The 23,812-nt window shown below is 35.5% G+C and overlaps 1 protein-coding gene across 2 annotated transcripts in view; it reads right to left on the minus strand.

Annotated features, from left to right (window-relative positions):
* Nucleotides 1-23,812, minus strand: part of EPHA6 (EPH receptor A6) — an 874,792-nt gene that overhangs the window by 534,822 nt on the left and 316,158 nt on the right. The gene's annotated exons all lie outside the window — the stretch shown is intronic.

Genomic DNA, 23,812 nt, shown 5'->3' on the forward strand with positions numbered 1-23,812 from the left:
GCTCATTATTTTTTTTTTCTTTTTGCTGTTCTGATTGATTTCTACTATTCTATCTTCCAGATCACTTATGACTTCTGTATCACCCAATATGCTGTTAATTCCTTCTAGTATAGTTTTCATTTTACTTACTGTATTCTTCAGCCCTGACTGGTTCTCTTTTATATTTTCTAGTTCTTTGTTGAATGTCTTAGTCTGTTCATCTAGTCTTTTCCTGAGTTCAGTTAGCATTTTCATTATTATTATTTTGAACTCTTCATCAGGTAAATTATTTACCTCTGTTCCATTAGGGCTTTTTCCTGGTGTTTTATCTTCTTTCATTTGAAAAATATTCCTCTGTGTTCTCAATTTGTTTAATTTTCTCTCTCTCTATGAAATTAGGTGAAACAGTCACCTATCCCAGTCTTGAAGTTGTGTCCTTGTGTGTGGGTGCCTCTATGTAGTCTGTGTGTGCTCAGTGGCTTTGATAGAAGAGCTGTATCTGAAGTTAGCACAGGCTGAATTTTCTCCCAGAGTGCACTGGCAGCCACTGCTGTGTTGAGAAGTAAGGCTGGAGTCAGAGTGGCTAAAGCTGGGGCTGGTGCTAGACTGGGATTCTCCTAGGCTCAGTGGTGGTTGTTGCCCTATCAGGGGTGGGGCAGCGGGCCTGAGGGGCTTTTTTTTTTTTAAGTCCTTATTGAATTTGTCACAATATTTCTTCTGTCTATGTTTTGGTGTTTTGGTTTTTTGGTTGCAAGGCATGTGGGATCTTAGCTCCTGACCAGGGATCGAACCCACACCCCCTGTACCGGAAGGCAAAGTCCCAACCACTGGACCACCAGGGAAGTTCTGCTTCTTTATTCTTTATCCCATATAAACTGAGGCCCTTCCCTTCAGGAAGGTGGATTTGAGACCAGTTCTCCCATCTCCTCACTTGGCTGCCTTGCGAACACTCTTTTTGGGGCAAACCTCTTTGTCCCAGCATTTTGGTTTGCTGTGCACTGGTCAAAACGAACTGGTTTGGTAATAGTTGTAGTTTTGGTGTTTGTGGGGGGAGGTGAGCTCAGGTTCTTCCCACTCTGTGATCTTGATCTCTGCCTCTATTTCCATGTTTGTATGTTGAATAACAACTAATGATGTACTAAACAGTAGTTTATTTATCACCTTTCTATTAATATTTTAAAATAACTTACCAAAACCTTGGTTTACATTTCATTGAAATGTTCTGTACATACTGAACTGAATTACAATGAAACAGCATCTTCTGTCTAGTACAAGTGGAGTACCTATATTGATCCAGCATGGTTTGGATATGACAGATGCTTATGGATCACAACGGCACATTCAAGGGTGAAATGTTGTATGCAGCAACAGCAGACACTCAAGATTCATAACGTCCAATGCAATGCTTGCAACAGCTCTATATGGCTGTGTGATCAGCAGAAACTAGGATGCTCAGGTTTTACAGATGTGATGTGTCTGATCAGAATATGGCCTCTTGATTTGGCTCATATCTAGTTCCACACATGTAGAACCATTCCATATATTAATGCTGTTGGCCAGAGCCTGAATTTCCCAATGACTATTTACACCCAGGCAGATCATCTGTAAACTGGAGCCTGGATAATCCAATTTTCATGACAAGCAGGAGTTCCTCTGTAAAACCAGTTATAGCATTTCATGAACCCATAATAAGTGTTTCTACTGGAAAACCAGGAACCACACAGGCAATTTTCTATTACAGAGCTATAAATCCCAGTAATCAGAAGCTGTGTATCTACAAAATTTTGTGAAGTAGATTTGTATAAATCTTTTTGTATAAATCTTTTGTATATGTATGTATAAATATTTTAAACACAGTGCAGCAATTCTTAGCAGACCTTCCTTTATGCAACTCCAAACTCTAATTAATCTACTTTATACATTTGCATATCAGATTTCCTTAAACTGGGCCATTCTCTAGATACTAAGGTCAAAGGAGCTATTGTTGATTGCATTATCAACATACACCAATTTGTTTGTCTCTCCTCTCTGTTCCAAGTGCATATTGCACATGCCTCCATTATAGCCGGTATTTGATTGTTTTGCAGTGGTTTGATGATTCTATGACCAATTCAAAAGTGTGTGAGTACTTGTGAGAAGAAAATATATCTGTTAAAATTTTCATCCTCTAATACAGTGCTTAGTACATATTAGGTGCTCAATAAATATTTGTTAACTAAACAACTGATTAAATCAGTGGCCTTTGATATTCTCTGACTTATAAAACCAAAATTTTAATATTCAGTTAATATTACTAAATTATAAGTATTCTGATACAGCTTCTTTAAAGCGGCAGGAACACTTGCAAAAGATACCTGATATTAACATAATACTTTATTATATCTGTTTTCAAAGAAATAGCATATTTAGCACTATTTAGAAAATTAATCCTAAATTTTAATATGTGCTTTTATTTTGAAGCCTGCGATATTCAGCTTCCATGTTTGAACATTTTAATTTGAATGTATATGTAATTTTCCTTTATTGCACCTTTACAAACAGGAGAATTAATATAAAAATAATAGTGCTAGGGCTTCCCTGGTGGTGCAGTGGTTGCGCGTCCGCCTGCCGATGCAGGGGAACCGGGTTCGCGCCCCGGTCTGGGAGGATCCCACACGCCGCGGAGCAGCTGGGCCCGTGAGCCATGGCCGCTGGGCCTGCGCGTCCGGAGCCTGTGCTCCGCAACGGGAGAGGCCGCAGCAGAGGGAGGCCCGCATACCACAAAAAAAAAAAAAAACAAAACAAACAAACAAAAAAAACACAGTGCTATTGCAAAAACCATTTAGCTGATACTGAATTTTCAAGTACAATCATCTTTGATTATTCTCAAGTGGAGCAACTCTGGTAAGTGTATAACTGACTACAGTTACTACTCACTCAACATATAACAGAAAAGTCGGGGGTACAGGTTGTATAAGACCTAGTCCCTGAAGAGGTTATGAGTATACACTTCAAGTTATATGATAATATTAGACACTATGTGATTAAATACATCATGAATGGTACAGATAATAAATGCCTCGAGTTTCAAGAGGAAACACATTAATGTCAGGTGGAGTAGCTAAAACTGACCTAGAGATGTGGTATTTTTAACTGGACTTTTTCTATGGAAAGGTAGAATAAGATGAAGAATGAAAGAAAAAAGATCTGGAAATGAAAATGAGTATCAAAAGTTCCTAAATATGGAGAGGAAGCCAAATTGGATAAAATGAAGAATTGACAGTGGAAAGAGGAGAGATGTAAAGTAGTTAATGGGGAATGGTTATCAAAAGTCTTACATGACAGTTTAAAGAAGTTTATATTAACACTAAAGGACACAGAAGTATTTGAACAAAGGAACACAAGTTTATTTAAACTGGAGTCTTCTGACAGTGCACCAAATGTATTAAAGAGATGTGAGACAAGAAGTGAGAGGACCACGTGGGAGACTAAGAAATATTTAACAGCTAAACACGGGTGGTAGCAGTGAAAAGAGGAAAGCGTGACATTGTGAAGAGAAATGATTTTTAAAATAGTGTGGACAAAGAACAAGGTAGACATTAAGTACAGTTTAAACATATTTATTAAATATATTTAATACACTTAATATGTTGACTATCATTGTGGATAAAATTTGGGGCTTTTGCCATAGAAATCTTATATTCAAATCCTATTGCTTGAAATATATTGCCTTAGGTAAGTTATTTAACCATTGTAAGTCTGAATTTACTCATCTGTAAAATGGAGATGAGAACAGACCTAACTGTTGGGATCATGTGCAATATAATTTATATAATGTGTTTTTAGTTGTTTCCTACCTCATTATAAGCAATGGATAAAGACTAGATCCATAAGTTTTAAGGTCAGTCATTCCACAAAAATTTACAATGCCCAAGAAAGAAACTCTCCTATTCCCAAAATAGTCAGGAAATCAGCTGTTATGGTTAAACCAAATATCCCAGCCATGTATATCATAAATGAATTGCCATTTTCCAACAAATAGAATTAAAAATGCACAGTATAATACTATAATTACAGTTAATAAAATATATTCTTACATATCAAAAGCACTTGAGAATTTAACAAACGTTTAAGTTTTGCAATGTCTGACTGTATCCAACTATTTATACTCAGTATTTTTTAACTTTTATGTTCCCTCATAATAAAGCAAAACAAATGAAACAAAATTTTTTTAAAAAAGGAGAAAGAAGTCTTTACACATTTTCTAACTCAGTGGAATAAAAGTTGTTGCTTGAGACAAGTGAATTTAATTTTGTTGTAACATTATTTATTGATTGATATAAGTGCAAGAGCTATAACAGAATTATATTACATGTAATTGCCCAATTTTTATGTGTACTTTTAAGAAAAATTTAAGCCTGTTAGATAGATGATATATCCACCAAACATTTCTCCCCTTCTCTTACTATCCTGTAGGAAGATCATATCTTCCAATCAATTCATCTTAAAGATCAGTAGGGAAAATCTTCCTCTTGCAAGTGAATCCTCTTGAATCGTATTCCAGACTAGATTACCTCAACAAACATAAGATTGTTTACTCAGTTCATTCAATCAACTCTGCTGAGTGCACAAAAAGTCTTTGCTTTATAAATGGTTTTTATTTCTTCACAGTTCCTTCCTATGGGATTTGAGTGTCTTTTCTTTTTGTCATGATGATGGAGAATACTTTATCATAGGAATCCAGGAGTTATTTCTCTATGTTAAATTCTTAAAGAAAGAAAAAAGGTCTTCCTTTACCATCCTAGGATATAATGCAGCATTTATGGGCAGAGATCCTAGTGTCAGATACGCTGGATTCAAATCTTGATCCATCCACTTATTAACTTTGTGACCTCAGAAAAGTTAGTTAATTTCTCTGTATCTCATTTTCTCATCTATGAAATAGTTGCAAAAACAGCACTTAGCTTGTAGAGGAATCTTGAGAATTAATTGAGTTACTATTTCTAAAGCACTTAGTATCTGGTCCATGGTAGGTGCTATGTAATGATTCCCTTAAACATGATATTATCTAAAATAAATAAAGTCAACTTTTCTTGGGAAAAAAAACCATGATATTATCTAACTAAGTGATGTATCTTTAAATTTTTGAAGCCTAAAACCTAAGAAATCTTACTATTTGGAGAATTATAGCTATCTAATACTTAGGCAAATATTTCATAATTTCACTATTTCTTAAATAAAACTGTATTACTTTTCATATGGATAAAATTTACTCTTTTTGATGTTCTAGACTATTTTCAAGGTTTAAAATATTCTGTCATTTAGTGAAAAGAAATGTATAACACACAGTTGTATACACTTTTATCATGCCTCTCTCAAATCATTTTTCCAAAGCCAAACACTAGGAGAGATTATGAAATGTTTAAGGCATTAGTGATTACAGAGATGATCCTTTTTTTTCTGTAATTCAATGAGTTTTTTTTTTTAAAACAAATTTGTACAGAAAAAAAGAAAATCCCTGGATCACAAGTTATGCCATACAGTCACCCTGTCCAGTATGCAGGAAGCCATGGGAGCCCAAGCAGAGGAAGCCTGGATGGGCAGCTGTGCTCTGCAGAAGTACAATCTGCTCATAGATGACATGTGGTGTGGAAAAACCTTTAGCTCCCTTTGTTCTCCAGGGTATCTTAGTACAAAATAGTACATTTTTAAACAGCACTCCTCTTTTACAAAGGGGGAGACAGAACTTTAGAAAGATAAAGCTCATTCCTCAGAATTACACATTGGGATAGTAAGAGAGCTGGACTTAGAATTCAAGCCTTCCAAATCCCTGGTTTGGCACTTCTCCTCCACAACACAAGCATTCCTCAGATCTCTACCCCTTAAACATTTCACTAGCTTTTTCTGGACTTTAATCTCTTTCCTTCTCCTTGAAGTCTCATAATCAGAGCCACCTGTAGTATTCTGGAGCAGGGACACTATCGTTTTGTTCAAACTTGGGTACCGCACTTTGTTTTGTGGCAACTTTTCCAGTCTTACAAACAATCTGTATAAATGTCAAAAGTCTTATGTGGTCTCCTAACTTTGTCTCCAGCAGGCAAATCACTTTATTCCTATGGCTCCACCTCCAAAATAGATGTTAAATATGTCCCTCTCCACTGCTAATACCCAAGTCTACATCACCATCATCTTTTGCTTGAGTTACTCCAATGACTCAACTTTTGCACGCACCACCTTACAACATAGTTTTGATCAGAGTGATCTTTAAAAAACTAAGTCAGCATTTAAAAGCAGAGACTCTAAAGTATCTTTACTGCTTAACCTCTCTAATTGCTAGAATTATATTTTTAATAAAATCAAATTCCTTACAGAGCCTAAAGGTTGGTTCTGTAAGATCTGGCCCCTCCTACCCTTTTCAGTCCCTCTCTTCCACCCTCATTTTTTTCCAGTCATACTGGCCTTCTTGCTTCTTCTGGAATGCGCCAAAGATATTTGTGCTTTAGGCCTGATCCTCTAACCAGTCTCTCTCTTACCACATGTTCTTATTTTCTTCATAATATTACTACAAGTTGAATTTATTTTGCTCATTTATTAGTTTAATTTTTATTGCTATTATTGAGAGTAGGAAACATCATTCTTATTTATGACTTATCCCTTGTGCCTAGAATAGAACTCGGCAATAGGAGTTTACTCAAGTATTTGTTGAATGAGGGACTATGACTCTTATGGTCAATATATGTTCAACTATCTTTCAGCTCAATTATCAGTAAATTGTTATCACTATTTACTATAGAAGATATGTTCCTTAATATTCATTCTCCAATATACCCTCAAGATGCCCCTACTGGAGCTTGGACCTCAAACTTCTTCAGAGTTTTCCCAATTTCAACAGTTCTCTCTTAGTTCTATACCAAACATGATCTTTGTTCACAGAAAGAGAGCCTATTTTTTGAATATTATAAAGGAGTTTCTAGCATAAAGAGTATATAACAGTTCTGACGGGAAATATTCATTTATGTCTCTAGCCTTTCAGTTATTTTCCTTACTTCATAAAATGCAATTTTCTCTATTACTCTGTCATCTCCTTGAGGCTTTATCTTTTGCTCATGTGGAACCCTCAGATGTAAAAGCAACAACATCAGCATGTTTGGTTATGTCTGTATGCATTAGCGTGCCTAGTTAGAGTACCTTGGCAACGATGAGCAATCAAAAATTATGAGGTAGTGATGAAGATTCTGGTCCTTATGTGCCTATGTACCAGCATTAATTCAGGCAGTGAGGAATTTATGTCTTCACTGGGTATTGGTTATTGGGAAATTTAAGAGCTATGTGTTGCTGCTTTTAACAGCACTTTCTTAATTAAGATTGGAAGCCAGATTTAGCCCTACTCAATGTGTATTATTGCCTTACAGATGAGAACACTGAGGCAGTGCAGTATGATGAAGCATGCAAGCATTTTAATTACAATATCTTAGTGTTATATGGAGAAGATAATTCTGTTCCTTTAGAAAAAAAGGTTATTAAGTTACTAAAGAGAACTTAATATTTGCTTGCTGGGGGTTTTCCTTTCAAGTATATTACCTAATTAAATAATAACATTTTTAACATGTTTACTTTTCTTTAATAATAAATCATGCCCCACTTGTTGTATGTTTTATTTTCTCTAGAGGATAAGCTAATGTAAATCAGGTAACTTACATAAATTTTAGAGAGGATAAGAGTATCCCAATTAAGGATTCGACTTTTGTAAAAAGTATTAATAGATTTTAGGCTTCAGGTAATTTTCAATTTTCCTATATTGAGTGTAACTATGAAAAAGAATCTAAATATTTAATAAAATATTTAAGACTGAAGAAATAAACAAGACCAATGCTAATAAAAAGATACCCCAAGACAATTTTTCAGTGTTGTCAGATTTATAGATGTGTTTAATGAGTAAACTACTTTAGTGATTTAAGAGACTTTAGAAAAACTGACAAGGGTTACTGCTTGATAATTTATTGGAGGAAACGAAAATTTTATTTACCAAATTCCATAAAATACATCTTGATATCTTAGATGCACTCATGTTGAAATGCAGTACAATTGTCCAACTGATAAATTAGCTTTTGTTTGCTTGGTGATTGAAAACTAGCTAAAATCCACAAACTGAGCAATCAGAAATTAGACGTTTTCTCTACTGCCTAAGATGCAATTTGATTATAATTCATGTGTAATTTCTGAACCAAAGTACCTTAGGCCTTTTGCAAAATGTTTCCAACTTAAACCAGCCACTGTACTTCAGCCTAATTAAAAATAAACTGCACAGAACTGTCAGATTTTCATGTCTGCCCTATCTCTGCCTCTGGCATGCAATCAAAGCTATGTCCACACTAGCCTTGTATTCAATATTTATGAATATACCTATTTCAACCTTTGGATCACAGGCTCCTGAAGTGCAAAGAGTATGCCATATTCATCTTTGTATCCTCTTACACCTAACACAGGGCCTCCTACATGGTCTGCTGAGCACTGATATGCTTTCAGTAAATAGCTACTGAATTAAATTGGATGAGAGGACTGAAAAATTATACTAATAATCTAGGTAATTGAGACAGTCAGCGTGTAACTAGGCAGTACAGGTAAAAATGCTGAGTGTGCATGCTTGCATTGCTAGAGGTCACAGGTATAGAGGCTGCCAGATTGAAAGCACCATAGGACAGAAATTTATAATCTACTGAGCATATAATATGTACCAGGCATGTGGTGAAACATCATACATGCACCATTTCAGTCAATCACAGATAGTTTATAAGGTAGAGAGGATTTATCTCATTAAAATATACATGAGAAGCCTGAGGCAATATGGTGCTATGGTTAAGACCTCATGGATTCTGCTTACAGACTTGAGTTTGATTCCTGGTTTTGCCAATTAAAACCTCTCTGTAACACAGACTCAGGTAGGAGCCTAGAGGGTAACTGGGACATATTTCTCAAAATGTAAAACAATATTTTTTGACATTGCTATCAAATTTCTATTAAGGAATTCCTCTTATACTTGAGTGAGCACCTGGTATTGAGACCCTTCACAGTCTGGTCCTGGGAAGGCTTCATAACTTCTTACCTACTGTCAATCAACACAGCCACCCTAAACTACTTTTTTTCCCCAAAACACACTCTGCATTCTCCAGAGCCTTTGTAAATGCTGCTCCTTAGCCTAGAATACCCTTATTTGAGGTTGAGCTCATATCATAGTTTCTTAATGAGACTAAAAGTTTTCTACACATAGCACAGGGAGATCAGCTCGGTGCCTTGTGACCACCTAGAGGGGTGGGATAGGGAGGATGGGAGGAAGATGTAAGAGGGAGGAGATATGGGGATATATGTATATGTATAGCTGATTCACTTTGTTATAAAGCAGAAATTAACACACCATTGTAAAGCAATTATACTCCAATAAAGATGTTAAAAAAAAAAAAGGCAAATGCTTGCTGTCATTGTTCTCCATGATTTGTTTCTATCAATAAAGCTAAAGAGCTTTATTAAAGTTAACTTGTGGTCATCTCCAGCCCCTTGCACTAGCTAATGAATTCATTGAGGTCAGAGACAATGATCAGGTTCATATTTATATTCTTATATTTTAAAATATGTATCAATATCTGAAATTAAACATTAGTTGTTTGAAGAAGTCATATAATTCCACAGACGTTAAGTCTGACAAAGGTGGCAAAGCCAGGATTAGAACTCGGATTGTCTTGCTCTGAATCCAGTCCTCTCACAGGTAGTTGTCAACCACAGAGGCAGATTAGAATCACCTAAGGAACTCTGAAAATGACTGATGCCCTGGTCACACCCCAGGCCAATTAAATCAGAATCCTGGTGGTGGTGGTGGACGGGGTGTCTCCCCAATGTTCCCAAGGTTCTTCTAATGTACAGCCAGGCTGACAAGTGCCATGACATGAGATGTGTGCTCCCCATAAACCCATCTCTACATTTACGAATGCAATTAAGAACGACAGCATCTAGATAACTGCCTTGCTTAGTTTCACCACCCCCACTCACGTCCCACTCTATGCAAAAGCAGCCATAGCCTTCAGTCATGGCTCATCAAGGATTTAACAATAATCCAAAAAAAAATCAAATTCATTATTGTGTTATTCTTTTCAGACAAGATGCTTGTCACAGGCTAAGGTGAAAGGAGCTAGGAGAACTCTCTTCTCTAACTTTCTCCTTGTCGCATATCTGCCTGTACCAACAATCCCGGTACCTCAAAGGCTGTGGGTGTTCTGCTTGGCCAGTGAACTCTGATCAACTGTAATTAAGCAAACACCTTCAGAAAGCAAGAGCAGTAGACTTGCCTGGCCAGCTGGAGAGAAAGCAGCAGTGAGAGCAGGCTGAATAAATGCCTGACCCTTCTGAATCACAGTCACCATTCAAGTGGGATAAATTTACATATATATATAAATACCAACTTTCAAGCCAGTGAAAACTATCTTGTTTCCCTAATTTTGATTTCACTCATATAAAACATGTTCAGATACTGTCACTTTCAATGTTAAGTATTTGCTTTAATGATTTTTTCATCATAAATAGCTTTGTTATTTCAAGAATTTCATTGGGCAAAGAAAATAAATAATGGTAAAAAAATCTCCATTCTATTAACTTTGCTTTTTATCCTTATGTAAACTTTGGTTTTGGTTCCTTCAGCCAAATGAATATCTCAAGAATTAAATGGGCCACAGCAAAGTGCTTACTAGTTTAACCCTATCCCCTTAGGTCCTCTTACATTGCTGCTGAGCAATCCAGAGTGCTATTTATGTCCTATCCTGTGCAGACTTGGCAAAAGTGGAGCCAGAGCTAGGGAGTTCAGTAGTAATTGGGGTAGAATTCAGAAGCTGGAAGTTGGGATAGCAAGCAGATGACAGCTAGCAGCTAAGCTGAATCCAGAATCAAAGGTATGTCAGATATAAATGATAGCACCAGTGGAATTTAAACAGTCACAGACAGATTTTTCTTTTGGTATGATTCCCTACAGCTTCATCAATGTTTTCAGAAACTAGGATACCTTAAAGGTGTTTTTTAGCTGAAGAGCTCCTTTGTTTCCCTTTGGACTGCAATCAAATCCTTTAAAACTGTTTTAGAAAGCTGAGTAAGAATAAAGAAGGCAATGATACTATCTTAACGTGGGTTCCTTGAGATACTGACTCTGAAACAAGAATTCAGTAAAAATTGTTTATTTGGAAAGGGAAGGAGGTCTGGTGTAATACGTGGAAAAATGAAATTAAAGGTGAAGGCAGCACATAAAGATGTTTTAAGCCAGACACCAACCTGAGTGACTGGAGTTTAATCCAGCTGGGGAAACCATGAATGCCAGAGTAGCACACACACCTCAAAATTATCCCACCTAAGGAGAGTGGGGAAAGTTGGGGTATTAATATACCAATTCTCATCAGTCATTCATTGAGGCCTGCTCCTGGCACATTAATTCCCCACAAAGTAAAATCTAGCCTCAAGGGGCCAGTGGATTCTAAAGTGGTAAAAGAGAAAGACTGGGACAATATAGCATCTGCTACAAGTATAGATTTGGCTGTTGTATACTGTTCCTTTCAGAACTGTATCATGTCCTCACTTAAGACTCTAGGAATATTCAAATTACTCAAACCCTCATAGGCAGTATCTACTGACCATGCCCATTACCTCTCCCAAGTATCAGCTTCTAGGTAGCTTTGGGTCAACTTACAAGGGATCCTGGTACATCTATTCAGGTGTAATCAGGTCCTCATCCATTACACATACACTGTCACCAACAGTGAAGGAAGCTCTGCTCGAATGTGAAAACCTGAACTCTTAGAATAGCACATGAAATTTTCAGCAAATTCACTAGTATGTTTAAAATATTGGAGAGTTTTTGTATAGTAAAAGTAAAAATGGTTTATTTGATAGAAGCTAAAGTTTCTGAACTAAGTAGAGACCACACAATGGTCTAAAATTTGAAATGGAGAAAAATGGACCTATGATAGTTCTGAGCTTCTCTTGGTTCGAACTATAATAACTTCCAATTTCCAAATTGGAGAGGATATATAGGCTAAAAGATAAGGACCTGTGATGAAAAGTGGGGAGAGAGATATAGAACATTTCTGAGGCTACATTCATCTTTCTAAAGAGATAGAATTCTATTCTACCTCACCTTACCCATTTCTGGCCTGAATCATGACATGGAAATGCTCAAAGCATTAAAAAAGCATTATAATTTTGTTTGGAGAAAATGACTTAAAAAACTACAGTAGGATTGTTTTTAATCTCACTGCTCACTGTCCTACATAAGTAACAATAATATTATTTTAGGCAACAACATTCGACCTGACCTAAATTTCCTAGGACCTGCTTGATTCTGCATTCTGAAAGCATGTTTTTGTTTCCTAAGGTGTATTTCTTAAAAAATTTAAAACAAGTATTTAAAAAGCACTTTGTGATATTGATGATCTTCAGTCATACCTGTTGGCACATCTCATACCATAGTGTCCATAAAGTCTGAAAACATAGATATTATTATTTATTTTTTACAGATAGAAGCTGTCCTTGATGGTGTTATATTTACATGTTTCCAGACTTTATAGACATCCTGTAGAACACTTTCCAGCATCATCCTCAGCAGAACAGAATTGTAATAACATCATGGTGGCAGGTAACTTCACCATGAAGTTTGTTTTCTTCCCCACAATAGTGTTTGTAAGAGTTATCCATGCTGATCTATGCAAATGTAGTTTATTCATTGCAAGTGATGTTTTGCATACTATTATATGAAAATACTATATCCATTTCAATATTGCTGGTTCTGTATTGCTTAATTTCTATGTTAAGTTGCTTAAAACTATTTGTTTTTAAAAATAATGCCATGATAAACCTCTTTGCACATGTTATCAGGTATACATCTAGGAAAATTTTGCTGGAAAAATGTGGAATTTCTGGATCATAGATTATATATTCTTCGGTTTTACTAGATGTTACCAAATTTTTCTCTAAAGTGATTAAATCAATTTATAGTTTCAACAGCAGTGAATGACAGTTCTTATTTTCCTATGTCTTCAAACATACTTGGCATAATCAACATTCTGGATTTTTTGCCAATCAGATGTGTGCAAAATGGTATCTCTCTCTTAATTTGCATTCTCTTGATATCTGGGGAGAGTGTAGATGATTGTGCAATTATTTCTAATCATTTACTGCCCATAAGAGGACTATAAGAGGATTGTACCTCCCCACCCTATCTACCCTTTGACATTAGTCTTGATCCTGTGTCTTGCCAATATACTGGGGACAGAAAACATACGCCATTTCTAAGAAGAAGTTTCAAGAGCTGTCACCTCATTCTACAATTTCTCTTTTCCCTCTGCTTCACAACAACAAATCTTAGAAAAGGGCTGAAACTTCAAGTTATATTACAGAATGAAGAAGAAGCACAAGACTAAGTTCCACAGCTAACATATAATGTAAACAAGATGTAAAACTATGTTGTTTTAAGCCACCACTGAGATTTTGGGTCATTTGTTATCACAATAAAATCTAGTTGAGGTAGAAGACTTATTACATAAATTGGCTATGAAAATACAGCATTGCCATAAAAAACAACAACTAGAAAACCCTAAAATATATGATATTATCACCTAGGCCAGGTTAGAGAATAGTTGTTGAGCTAGAAAGATGGCAACCCATATTATACAGTGGTGAAGCACTGGGTAAATTGATAACACACTTAAAACAGCTTGTGGTTTAAGATAAAAAGACTGGGAAATTGAATGTTATTAGTGTATCAAATGCTATTGGCTATATTTGACAAAGTTACAAGAAGAGATGAGCTCATGCACACACAACACACACAAATGGCTTTTTTGCAAAGAGAAATGAAAGTGAATACAGAGATCCTCAAGATTCAGGTCTTGTAGGATTAAAGGAATCGACTATTTCTTATCTCCACTCAATGAGAAATGTTTTGAGGGCAAAGTCAAGGGCTAGCTAGGCTACCACAAGCTTTATTAAAACTTTTGAATTGATTAATTTGGCAGCCAGTAAATCTTTTTAGTTGGATTTACATAATAAAGTCATGGCTCTCCCTGATTTAAAAAAGAAAAAAAAGCCTGATAAGGTCTAGATACTGGTAATTAAGTTGAGAGAGAGGCATTATCTCAACAAGATTTATGAGTTATCACATGGAGCAGATTAGAGTTAAGGGATTAAAAAGACAACCAAGTTTTTGAAAGCTGTGAGCTGTACATGAAACCTATTAGTCTGGATCAAAAGAGTTAAAAACTTAAAGACAACCATTGGACACAAAATTACATAGATAGGAAACAGGCTGAGAGGTCTGCTTAGCTCCTGAGGAAGGCATATTTTTAAACACCTGCTTTCGGGTGGCTAAGGAACATCTTGGAAAAGGAAAACCCTCCCAGAGGGTGAAACCATGGGCCATGGAAACAGCAGACTGGGAAGTTATTTCCAGGGTATAGAACCTAAGAAGCAAAGACAGTCTCATAATTTTGAAAACATACCATTGCTTGCTTTAAAATAATAAATAATAAATAAATAATAAATAAAATAATAATAATAATAATAATCTCCTTTTTTTCTCCCTTAAGAATGATACTCTTAATCTCAGGGTATTAAAAAAAATATTAGGGGTGGTTTGTAAAATAAAATACCATGGCAAAGGCATATTTCTATATTCTAAAATAATGACTTAGAAAATTACTTCAGGTATATATTTTTATAATTCTATCTATAAAACTATTGACCTACATAACATATTATTTCTCTAATGACACTTTTAAAAATCTTCAAACAGTGAGGCCATTATATTATTTTGAGAAAAACAGTTGATTCAATTTAAACTGGAACACGGAAGCGAGAAAGTCCTGTTACTAAACTGCTGCTGAAAGCATGTCAGCTGCTATAGAATCTATTGATCACCTTGGACATTGAATGGTTAATTTAATGAAAAAGGAAGGTTTGGAGTCTGAACAAATTTGCAATACTGACATGACATGATCTTACCTGAAGTTATGGCCAGGCAAACACACAAGTCCATGTGTGTGCGCACACACACACACATACACCATATTCACAATCAAAACTGTCAATAATGACTAACATCTTTAATACTATAAAGTGAGGCCATTACTTTAAATTTAATTAAAGAAGATAAAAGATATTGACAAAATAAAATCCTATCTAGAATAACTTACATATTTTTACACGAATTTTTAAAGAATATTATTAACTTTTACGATATTCCCTGACTTTAGCCTCAAAATGAGTATCTAAAAGATGCTGACTGGAGGCTTCCCTGGTGGCGCGGTGGTTGCGCGTCCGCCTGCCGATGCAGGGGAACCGGGTTCGCGCCGCGGTCTGGGAGGATCCCACATGCCGCGGAGCGGCTGGGCCCGTGAGCCATGGCCGCTGAGCCTGCGCGTCCGGAGCCTGTGCTCTGCAACGGGAGAGGCCACAACAGAGGGAGGCCCGCATACCACAAAAAAAAAAAAAAAAAAGATGCTGATTTATGGTTATGAGACTATTCTAACTCATAAAATACAGTCAGCATACAAAATACAGCTGGAAAATAGCATAATTTAGTGTAATCTCATTTCTGTCTAATCTATTACAATGCTTGAATTGTAAAAGAAGTCATACTAATTACTGAGGTTAAGACTTTTACTCCTGTTCTACATATTCAGAAATGCTCTACAGCCATTAACTCATCACTCTTCACAGCATTCAAAGGAAATAGTAAATAAAAATAAAATAACTATATTTATAGATAGGTGAAATAATTAAAGTAAATTTTATGGTTGTAATACAAAGGAGATTCATGTTCACTGCAGAAAATGTAGAGTATAGATAAGCAAAAAACTGTCCTCAAGCAGACTAGAGAAAACATCTTCTGCTAGTATATGATATATATCCCTGAAATGTTTTTTCTATGGATATACAATTTTATTCGTGAATATATGTGTGTTTATACATATACGTATATATATACACATATGTATATACACACATACTATACATATGGGTATGTGTGTATATACATATATACACACTCTATTAAAAATCATTATTTTCATTTAATAAAATATGAACATCTTTCCGGGTTCTTAAGTAGGTTTCTACATAATCATTTTAATAATTGTGTAGCATTTTAAATATATGATGTATAGTAATTTAATTAGCTATATTGTATTGTCTTACAGTTTTTTTGTGTGTGTTTTTTGTTTTTTTTTTTTTTTTTTTTTTTGCGGTACGCGGGCCTCTCACCGCCGTGGCCCCTCCCGCCGCGGAGCACAGGCTCCGGACGCGCAGGCTCAGCGGCCATGGCTCACGGGCCCAGCCGCTCCGCGGCATGTGGGATCCTCCCAGACCGGGGCGCGAACCCGGTTTCCCTGCATCGGCAGGCGGACGCGCAACCACTGCGCCACCAGGAAAGCCCTGTCTTACAGTTTTAACAAAAATAAATAATTTTGTTGGACAACAGCTAATGTTGATTCAGGATTATTTTCTCAGGATAAATTCCTAATGGGACTGTTGAGTAATAGTAAGCAATTACATTGCTTTTCAAAATATTGCTAAATTGCTAGCAGAATGGTGTTACCGATTCTAATAGTTTTATATGAAAGGAGTGATTTTCTTGCTGCTTACTATCCTTGAGTATTAATATTTTCATATTACTTAATAATTTATCAAAGTTGTATATCATTGTTTTAATTTGTATTTAATTGATTTCTTGTGATAATATTTTTCCAAGTTATGGAATTGGATTTATTTATTTATTTAACTTTATTGAAGTACAGTTGAATACAATGTTGTGTTAGTTTCTGGTGTAGAGCAAAGTGATTCCGTTATATATATATATATATATATTTTTTTTTTCATATTCCTTTCCATTACAACTTATTACAGGATATTGAATATAGTTCCCTGTGCTATACAGTAGGACCTTGTTGTTTATCCATTCTACATATAGTAGTTTGTATCTGCTAATCCCAAACTCCTAATTTATCCCTTCCCCACCCCCTTTCCCCTTAGGTAACCATAAGTTTGTTCTCTATGTCTGTGAGCCTATTTCTGTTTTGTAAATGAGTTCATTTGTGTCATATTTTAGATTCCACATATAAGTGGTATCATATATATTTGTCTTTGTCTGACTTTACTACACTTAATATGATAATCTCTAGGTCCATCCATGCTACTGAAAATGGCATTATTTCATTCTTTTTTAGGAGTTTGGGATTAACATATACACACTACACTATAGAAAGTAGGTAAACAACAAGGACTTACTGTACATCACAGGGAACTATACTCAATACCTTGTAATAACCTATAATGGAAAAGAATCTGAAAGAATATACATAATAATTGACCTAAGAAAACATTGCTATGATTTATGTCAGAGAAATTTTGCCTATGTTCTCTTCTAGGAGTTTTATGGTATCATGTCTTAAATTTAAGTCTTTAAGCCATTTTGGATTTATCTTTGTGTATTGTGTGAGGGTGTATTCTAATTTCATGATTTACATGCAGCTGTCCAGCTTTCCCAACACCACTTGCTGAACAGACTGTCTTTTCTCCATTGTATATTCTTGCCTACTTTGTTGAAGATTAATTGACGTGGGTTTATTTCCTGGCTCTCTATTCTGTTCCATTGATCCATATGTCTGTTTCTGTGCCAATACCATGCTGTTTTGATTACTGTAGCTTTGTAGACTGTCTGAAGTCTGGCAGGGTTATGCCTCCAGTATTGTTTTTTTCCCTTAGGATTGCTTTGGCAATTCTGGGTCTTTTATGGTTCCATATAAATTTTAGGTTTATTTGTTCTAGTTCTATGAAAAATGTCATGGATAATTTGATAGGGATCACATTAAAGCTGTAGATTGCCATTTTAACAATGTTAATTCTTCCAATCCAAAAGCATTGAATATCTTTGCATTTCTTTGAATCATCTTCAGTTTCCTTTATCAATGTTTTATAGTTCCCAGCATATAAGTCTTTCACCTCCTTGGTCAGGTTTATGGAATTGGATTTAATTTTTATTTAAACCTGAGTCAGAGAGAGCAATGATTTTTGGAAACATTGACTCTGCTTGGTTACACCTTCTCATCTGAAAATGGGGATAACATACTACTCAGGTCACATGTGAAATTTAAAGAGTATATATGTGAAAACCCTTTATAAATTTTGAGTGCAAAGTGCTACTAAATAAAATTAAGCTAACCAATTAAATGAGATGAACACTATCACTTTTTGTTGAGCCTTAAAAATAAACGTTTCAAATAACATTGAAAATAATGTAAACCCCAAGTGAAAAATATAAAATAGATTTAAAATATATATATAGTTCCCTCATTAGAAACAAAGGGGAAAATTAGCCATGTTTAAACATTTTTATTATAAATTTTCATCTTTATTTCCTCTGGCTATAGGGTCCCAGGCAGCCACTCACTTTTCAGCAAATCAAAGGCTGTAGCCTTATGTTTATCATTCACATAATTCATGCCTACTTATTTAAAAGAGAATGAATTATATGTACAGTCCTGTATTCTATGTGGAAGTCACATTTTTTGAAAACATCAGTGAAGAAAATGCCAACTTTCAAAAAAGTACTTTCTTCTGGAAAAGACTTCCTGAAGCTACTTTCTTCTGCACAAAATCATCAGGGTTAGCTGAAACTAGACTGGTTTCTTGATGTTTCTGACAAGATTAAGGTGCTTTTAGCTCAATTTCATTAATTCTCCATAATGGCAAAGTGCTGCTTATGTCTCAGTAGAGAAATCATGATAAGCTAACAATAAAAAAATGTATAGCTTCTAAATAGCCAATTAGTAATAATCCATTTATAAAAACTGTCAATGCATGATTGACAATCCTGTGTATTTCTTAAATTTGTTTCCAATAATGTTCCTCTTTAGATAAGCAACTTTAAATGTAAAATTATAGTGATACATTTGGGGAAGAAAGTCAGTATTCTGAGCGAATTTCAGTGGGAAACAATTACTTGCCTCAGGACAATTTAAAATTTTTGTTTTATGAGAATATATTAGAAATATATATATATAAAATAACATGTTATTTATATATAACACGTTATATATAAATAACACACATATATACACATATATAACACACATATATATATAAAATGCACATATATAGACATATGTTATTTTAGTTGTCAGCAATCTAACCCAAACTAGCAAAATGAAAGGAATAAACGTGATGTGCAATTTTTTACAAAACCACTGGGACATCTTATCCAGCCTCCAGAAGTGTGGGAGCCAGGGCACTCCCTGGGAACTTTTAAGGCAGAGGTGTGTGGGCCTTTTCTCTGGGTTACGGCCACCAGCATGACTTATCTTCCACAGCTCTTGGCTGTCACATTTATCCACTCCAAGTTTCAGTTTAGAGATGGGTTCTAATTGGTCCAGCTGTGTCTGATCCTTAATGAATCACTATGTTCAGAGGTCAGGGTCAAAAGCACAGTCAAGCCTCTGCGGTGGCCACTGTGCATTGAAGCCATCCAAAAAGAGGTGACACTCAAGAGAGAAAGCTTTAGTTAGCTTAAACAGATTTGATGTCCATGCCAAAAATCCAATTTTCCCATTCCCATCAAACACTGTGTGTCTACTACTGGTACTTTAAAATAAGTTTACCACATATTCCAATAGACTATTTTAGATAACTTCAAATTTATAGATAGAATTTTAAAACAGCAATTATTGTACATGGTACTTGCATGATTTATTTTGCATACTAGGAATGCCTACAACACAAAGGAAAGTAAAAGGCTTATAAATGATACACATATTACATGTTTTCATTTAAATGCATTACATGTGAATTTGGCAGGATGGTTAATAATTACAAACCTACAAATTTAGAATAATAAACTTTTATTTTCACTTCTGTTTGAATTATAGACTATATTTACCTGAATAAGAAGTAGACTGATCATTTTATAATGATAAATATAAGAGGAAACTTGCTGGGAATACTTGCAGAATTGAGACTATAGCCAATGTTCTGTTTCCTGACACAATAGTAATTCAATTTGCTTTTCCAAAAATCATTCCACTCTGATATCCTGGATTTACTAGATATATATTTCATATTTTTCCACATTTGTCTGAAACTTAGGAAATTTTTTAGATGAACAGAAAAATCTACCGATACTTTATCTCATTGTTATGGACTGAACTGCTTCCTCCCCAAATTCATGTTTTGAAGCCCTAACCCCCAGTATCTCAGAATGTAACTGTATTTGGAAATAGGACCTTTAAAGAAATGATTAAGTTAAAATGAGGTAGGCCCTAATCCATCTAATTGATGTCTTTATAAAGGGAGATTAAGACATATAGAGAGACACCAGGGCTGCACAGAGAAAAGGCCAAGTGAGGACACACGGAGGAGAGAGCCATCTGCAAGCCAAGGAGAGAGGTCACAGAAGAAACCAAACCTGCATACATCTTGATCTCGGACTTCTAGCCTACAGAACTGTGATTAGATAAATTTCTGTTGTATAAACCACCCAGTCTGTGGCACTTTGTTATGGCAGCCTGACCAAACTAATATGCTAATGTTTGTTTAAATACCTTGAAGATACTATTTTAAAACATTTAATATAAATCATATTTCTAGAATTTGCTAGCACGTCACTTTTGACATTTAAGTTTTAATACATTTCAAAAGTAGTTTACTGCATTTTACATTTACATTTATTACAACTAGCAAGTTATTTAACTTCTCAAAATTTAAGTCTAGGTCTAGTCAAAACTTCTAAGATATTTCAAAACAAGCTCAATATATTTATACAGTATATGACATGAGAGTAACAGAAAATGACAAAATCTAGCAAGTTAGACTCAAAAATCATATCCTATGGAAATCTGTAGGCTTATGAAATAATTTTGTTGTTGCTGATCATGAATCACTTTTCAGATAATCAGTTACCCAAGCTCAAAGTCATGAATAGCATGCTATTTGCTCAATACAAATGTAAATGTTCTTGACTCCCTGAAACTACAACAGTTTGGTTGTACTATGTAACCAGTCATTTGAGCAATAGGGCAGTGGATTGATCATGCTATTATTCAAAGGAAGCCAGTTGAGCTATTGATAGTACAACAGTAAGTACATCTTTAAGTTTTAGAGCAATTCCTTTATTTTAGGACATTACACTTTTGGAATGCTATGATCAAAGCAGATGTATACAAATCTACAGAGATTCATAGTCATGGGTAAGAAGCAATACTTAAAAATGAATCTAATTCAGTCCAATAGTTTAGAAGAAAATTATTCGGCATTGTGTTTAACGATATGACTGATTTTTATTTGCTTAAAGCTGTGTCTCAGCAATTCTTTTTTCCTCCATATATAAGTACTAGTCAGGGATTTTAGAATGAATAAGCATCACAGTGCAATTAGATCTGCTTAAGCTATCTGTTCCTGAAACAGTTGCAAGGACATGGGTTTCAGGATTCTGGACAAGAAAGTAAATAGCTTTCCAGCTGGTTTTCTTGCTCATTTATTCATTAATTCAACAATTATTAAGAGACTTCCCTGTGCCAAGAACTGTGCAAAGCTCCCCAGGGTATACAAAATAGCTAAGATGTAGTTCCTACTCCTGCATATTTCACATTTCTTGAAACTTATATCCCATTTAGCTCACTACACACTCGGTCAAACCACTGTCTCACAGCAAACTTTAAAACCAGAATTTATACATGCTGTGTTCACGACAGCACCCACCTCCCCCTTAGCCCATTACAACCTGACTCCACTCCTACCATTTCATGTTGCCAGTGAACAAGTCACCTGTTGCCTTTCTCAATTCTGCATCGCATTAGGCAATGTTGAATGTGCTTCCTTCTTGATTTTCTGCTTTGATTTGTATAATAGTACAGATGTCTTGTTCTTCTATAAACACTCCTTAATTTTAATCTGTACTACCCACCAAGGTTTTCTCATGTCCGTGTCCTACATTCTTTTTCCTCCAGAGTTGCTTCTTGGTAATTTCCATGGTTTTGGCCTTTCAGAATACACAGCCCTGTTACAAATTATCTTCTAGCCCTCTTACTTGATGGGTATTTAAACTCATTATGTCCCGGACTGAACTGATCATTTTTCCTCCCCTCACTAACTACATGCCTGTCTAGCTAAATCTGTTCCTTCTCTGGTTTGCTGTAGTTATGATAATAACAGAGCTACCATTCTCACTGTCACTAATGCTTGGATCTTGGAGTTAGCTATGGTTCTAAATTCACCCACACATCATATCAAAACAGTTAGTTCAAAGACCTATTGGCTCTATTGTTATAATATCTTCTTCATGTCTGTGTTCCTTTCCATTCTTGTTTTTTCTACCTTCATTATCTCTTACTTCTTACAAACATGGCTGCCTGGATTCCTGGCCACCTTTTTCTCTCCCAGATTCTACGCACTGATAATCACTCTCCTACACATTAATCTTCCTATGTATTGCTTCCATGATTGAAAAACAGTCAAGCTTTACCACTTCTCTCATCTTTCGTTCATCGGATAGTAGATAATTTACCTCTATGGCTTTGGAATGAATGTCTGTACTTAATTTTTTGACATTCATGCATTTATTCATTCAACAGATGTTTCAAATGTTAAAAAATTTAACATTTTTTTTTTTTTGTCTCCATACCGCATGAAATCAATGCCTTCTATCTCTTATAAACCTGCAGCTGGTACTAACTTCCTGTGTTCTAGTATCTTTTTCTCTACCTAAGACAGAATTCTTTCCTGGTTAGTTTCTATACCTAATAGTGAGTTTATTACTACTTTTTGCACTATTCTCAAGAAAAGAAAAAAAAAAGGGCTCTCAGGCCCTCGAATCAGGAATATGCAGAGTGCCTAGATGTCATTCCTTGGAATTTATTTCTCTCACCTGCTTTCAGACCTGGTCCAATTTCTCCTACTCTCTTTTCAGCACAAACTTTTACGTTAGCAACTTTATCTATGATTATTGCTTCACTTAGGGCTTATTTATGCAGATTATACCTGAGGTGTTAAAGAAGCTTTATAAGAGTGGCCCCTCAGCCTACATAATTTGACTTTCTTGATTCAACTGTGAGTACAAAAGAAGTTGCATTAATGATAACTACTTTCACTTGCTCACTGCCTTCAGCAATAAAACTGTTCCCCTCCCCAGCTCCATCCCACATAGGCTCTCTCACTTAGTTTGACTTTGCTGAGGGTATTCAGCAAGTGCTTACAAGGAATGCCTGCCTGCATTTTTCTTCAACCTTGGGTCTTTTACAGCCTCCCTATTCATGTCTACACTCTGCACTTTAGGTAAATACACATAGAGTTAAAATCTCTACAAACTTTACTTTTAGTAGGGGAAAGTCAATTCACTTATTCAAATTAAAGGTCTAAGGTGAGGTTAAATGAGGGAAAGCATGAAATAAGAGAATTAATTAGATTAATTAATTAAGATTAATAGAATTAAATGGTTGCATTTTATGAAGCACTAGTGTATAACATGTATCTGTGCACTTATATTAATTGGACACTGATCCTATACACCTGAAAATGAAATGGGAAGATGTGTCAGAGAATGAGTCTGTCAGAGAGGCCATAATAACCGTCTAAAGATGTATACAATGGAATCACATTATACATACAAGATACTAATGATATTTAAACTAGATGGGGAGGGGAAGAGAGGTAGGAAGAGAAAGTGAGGAAAAGAAGAGAAGGCAGGGCTTCCCTGGTGGCGCAGTGGTTGAGAGTCCGCCTGCCGATGCAGGGGACACGGGTTCGTGCCCCGGTCTGGGAAGGTCCTGCTCCGCAACGGGAG

Source organism: Physeter macrocephalus, chromosome 1, assembly GCF_002837175.3.
Source record: "Physeter macrocephalus isolate SW-GA chromosome 1, ASM283717v5, whole genome shotgun sequence".
In the NCBI taxonomy this organism is placed as follows: domain Eukaryota; kingdom Metazoa; phylum Chordata; class Mammalia; order Artiodactyla; family Physeteridae; genus Physeter; species Physeter macrocephalus.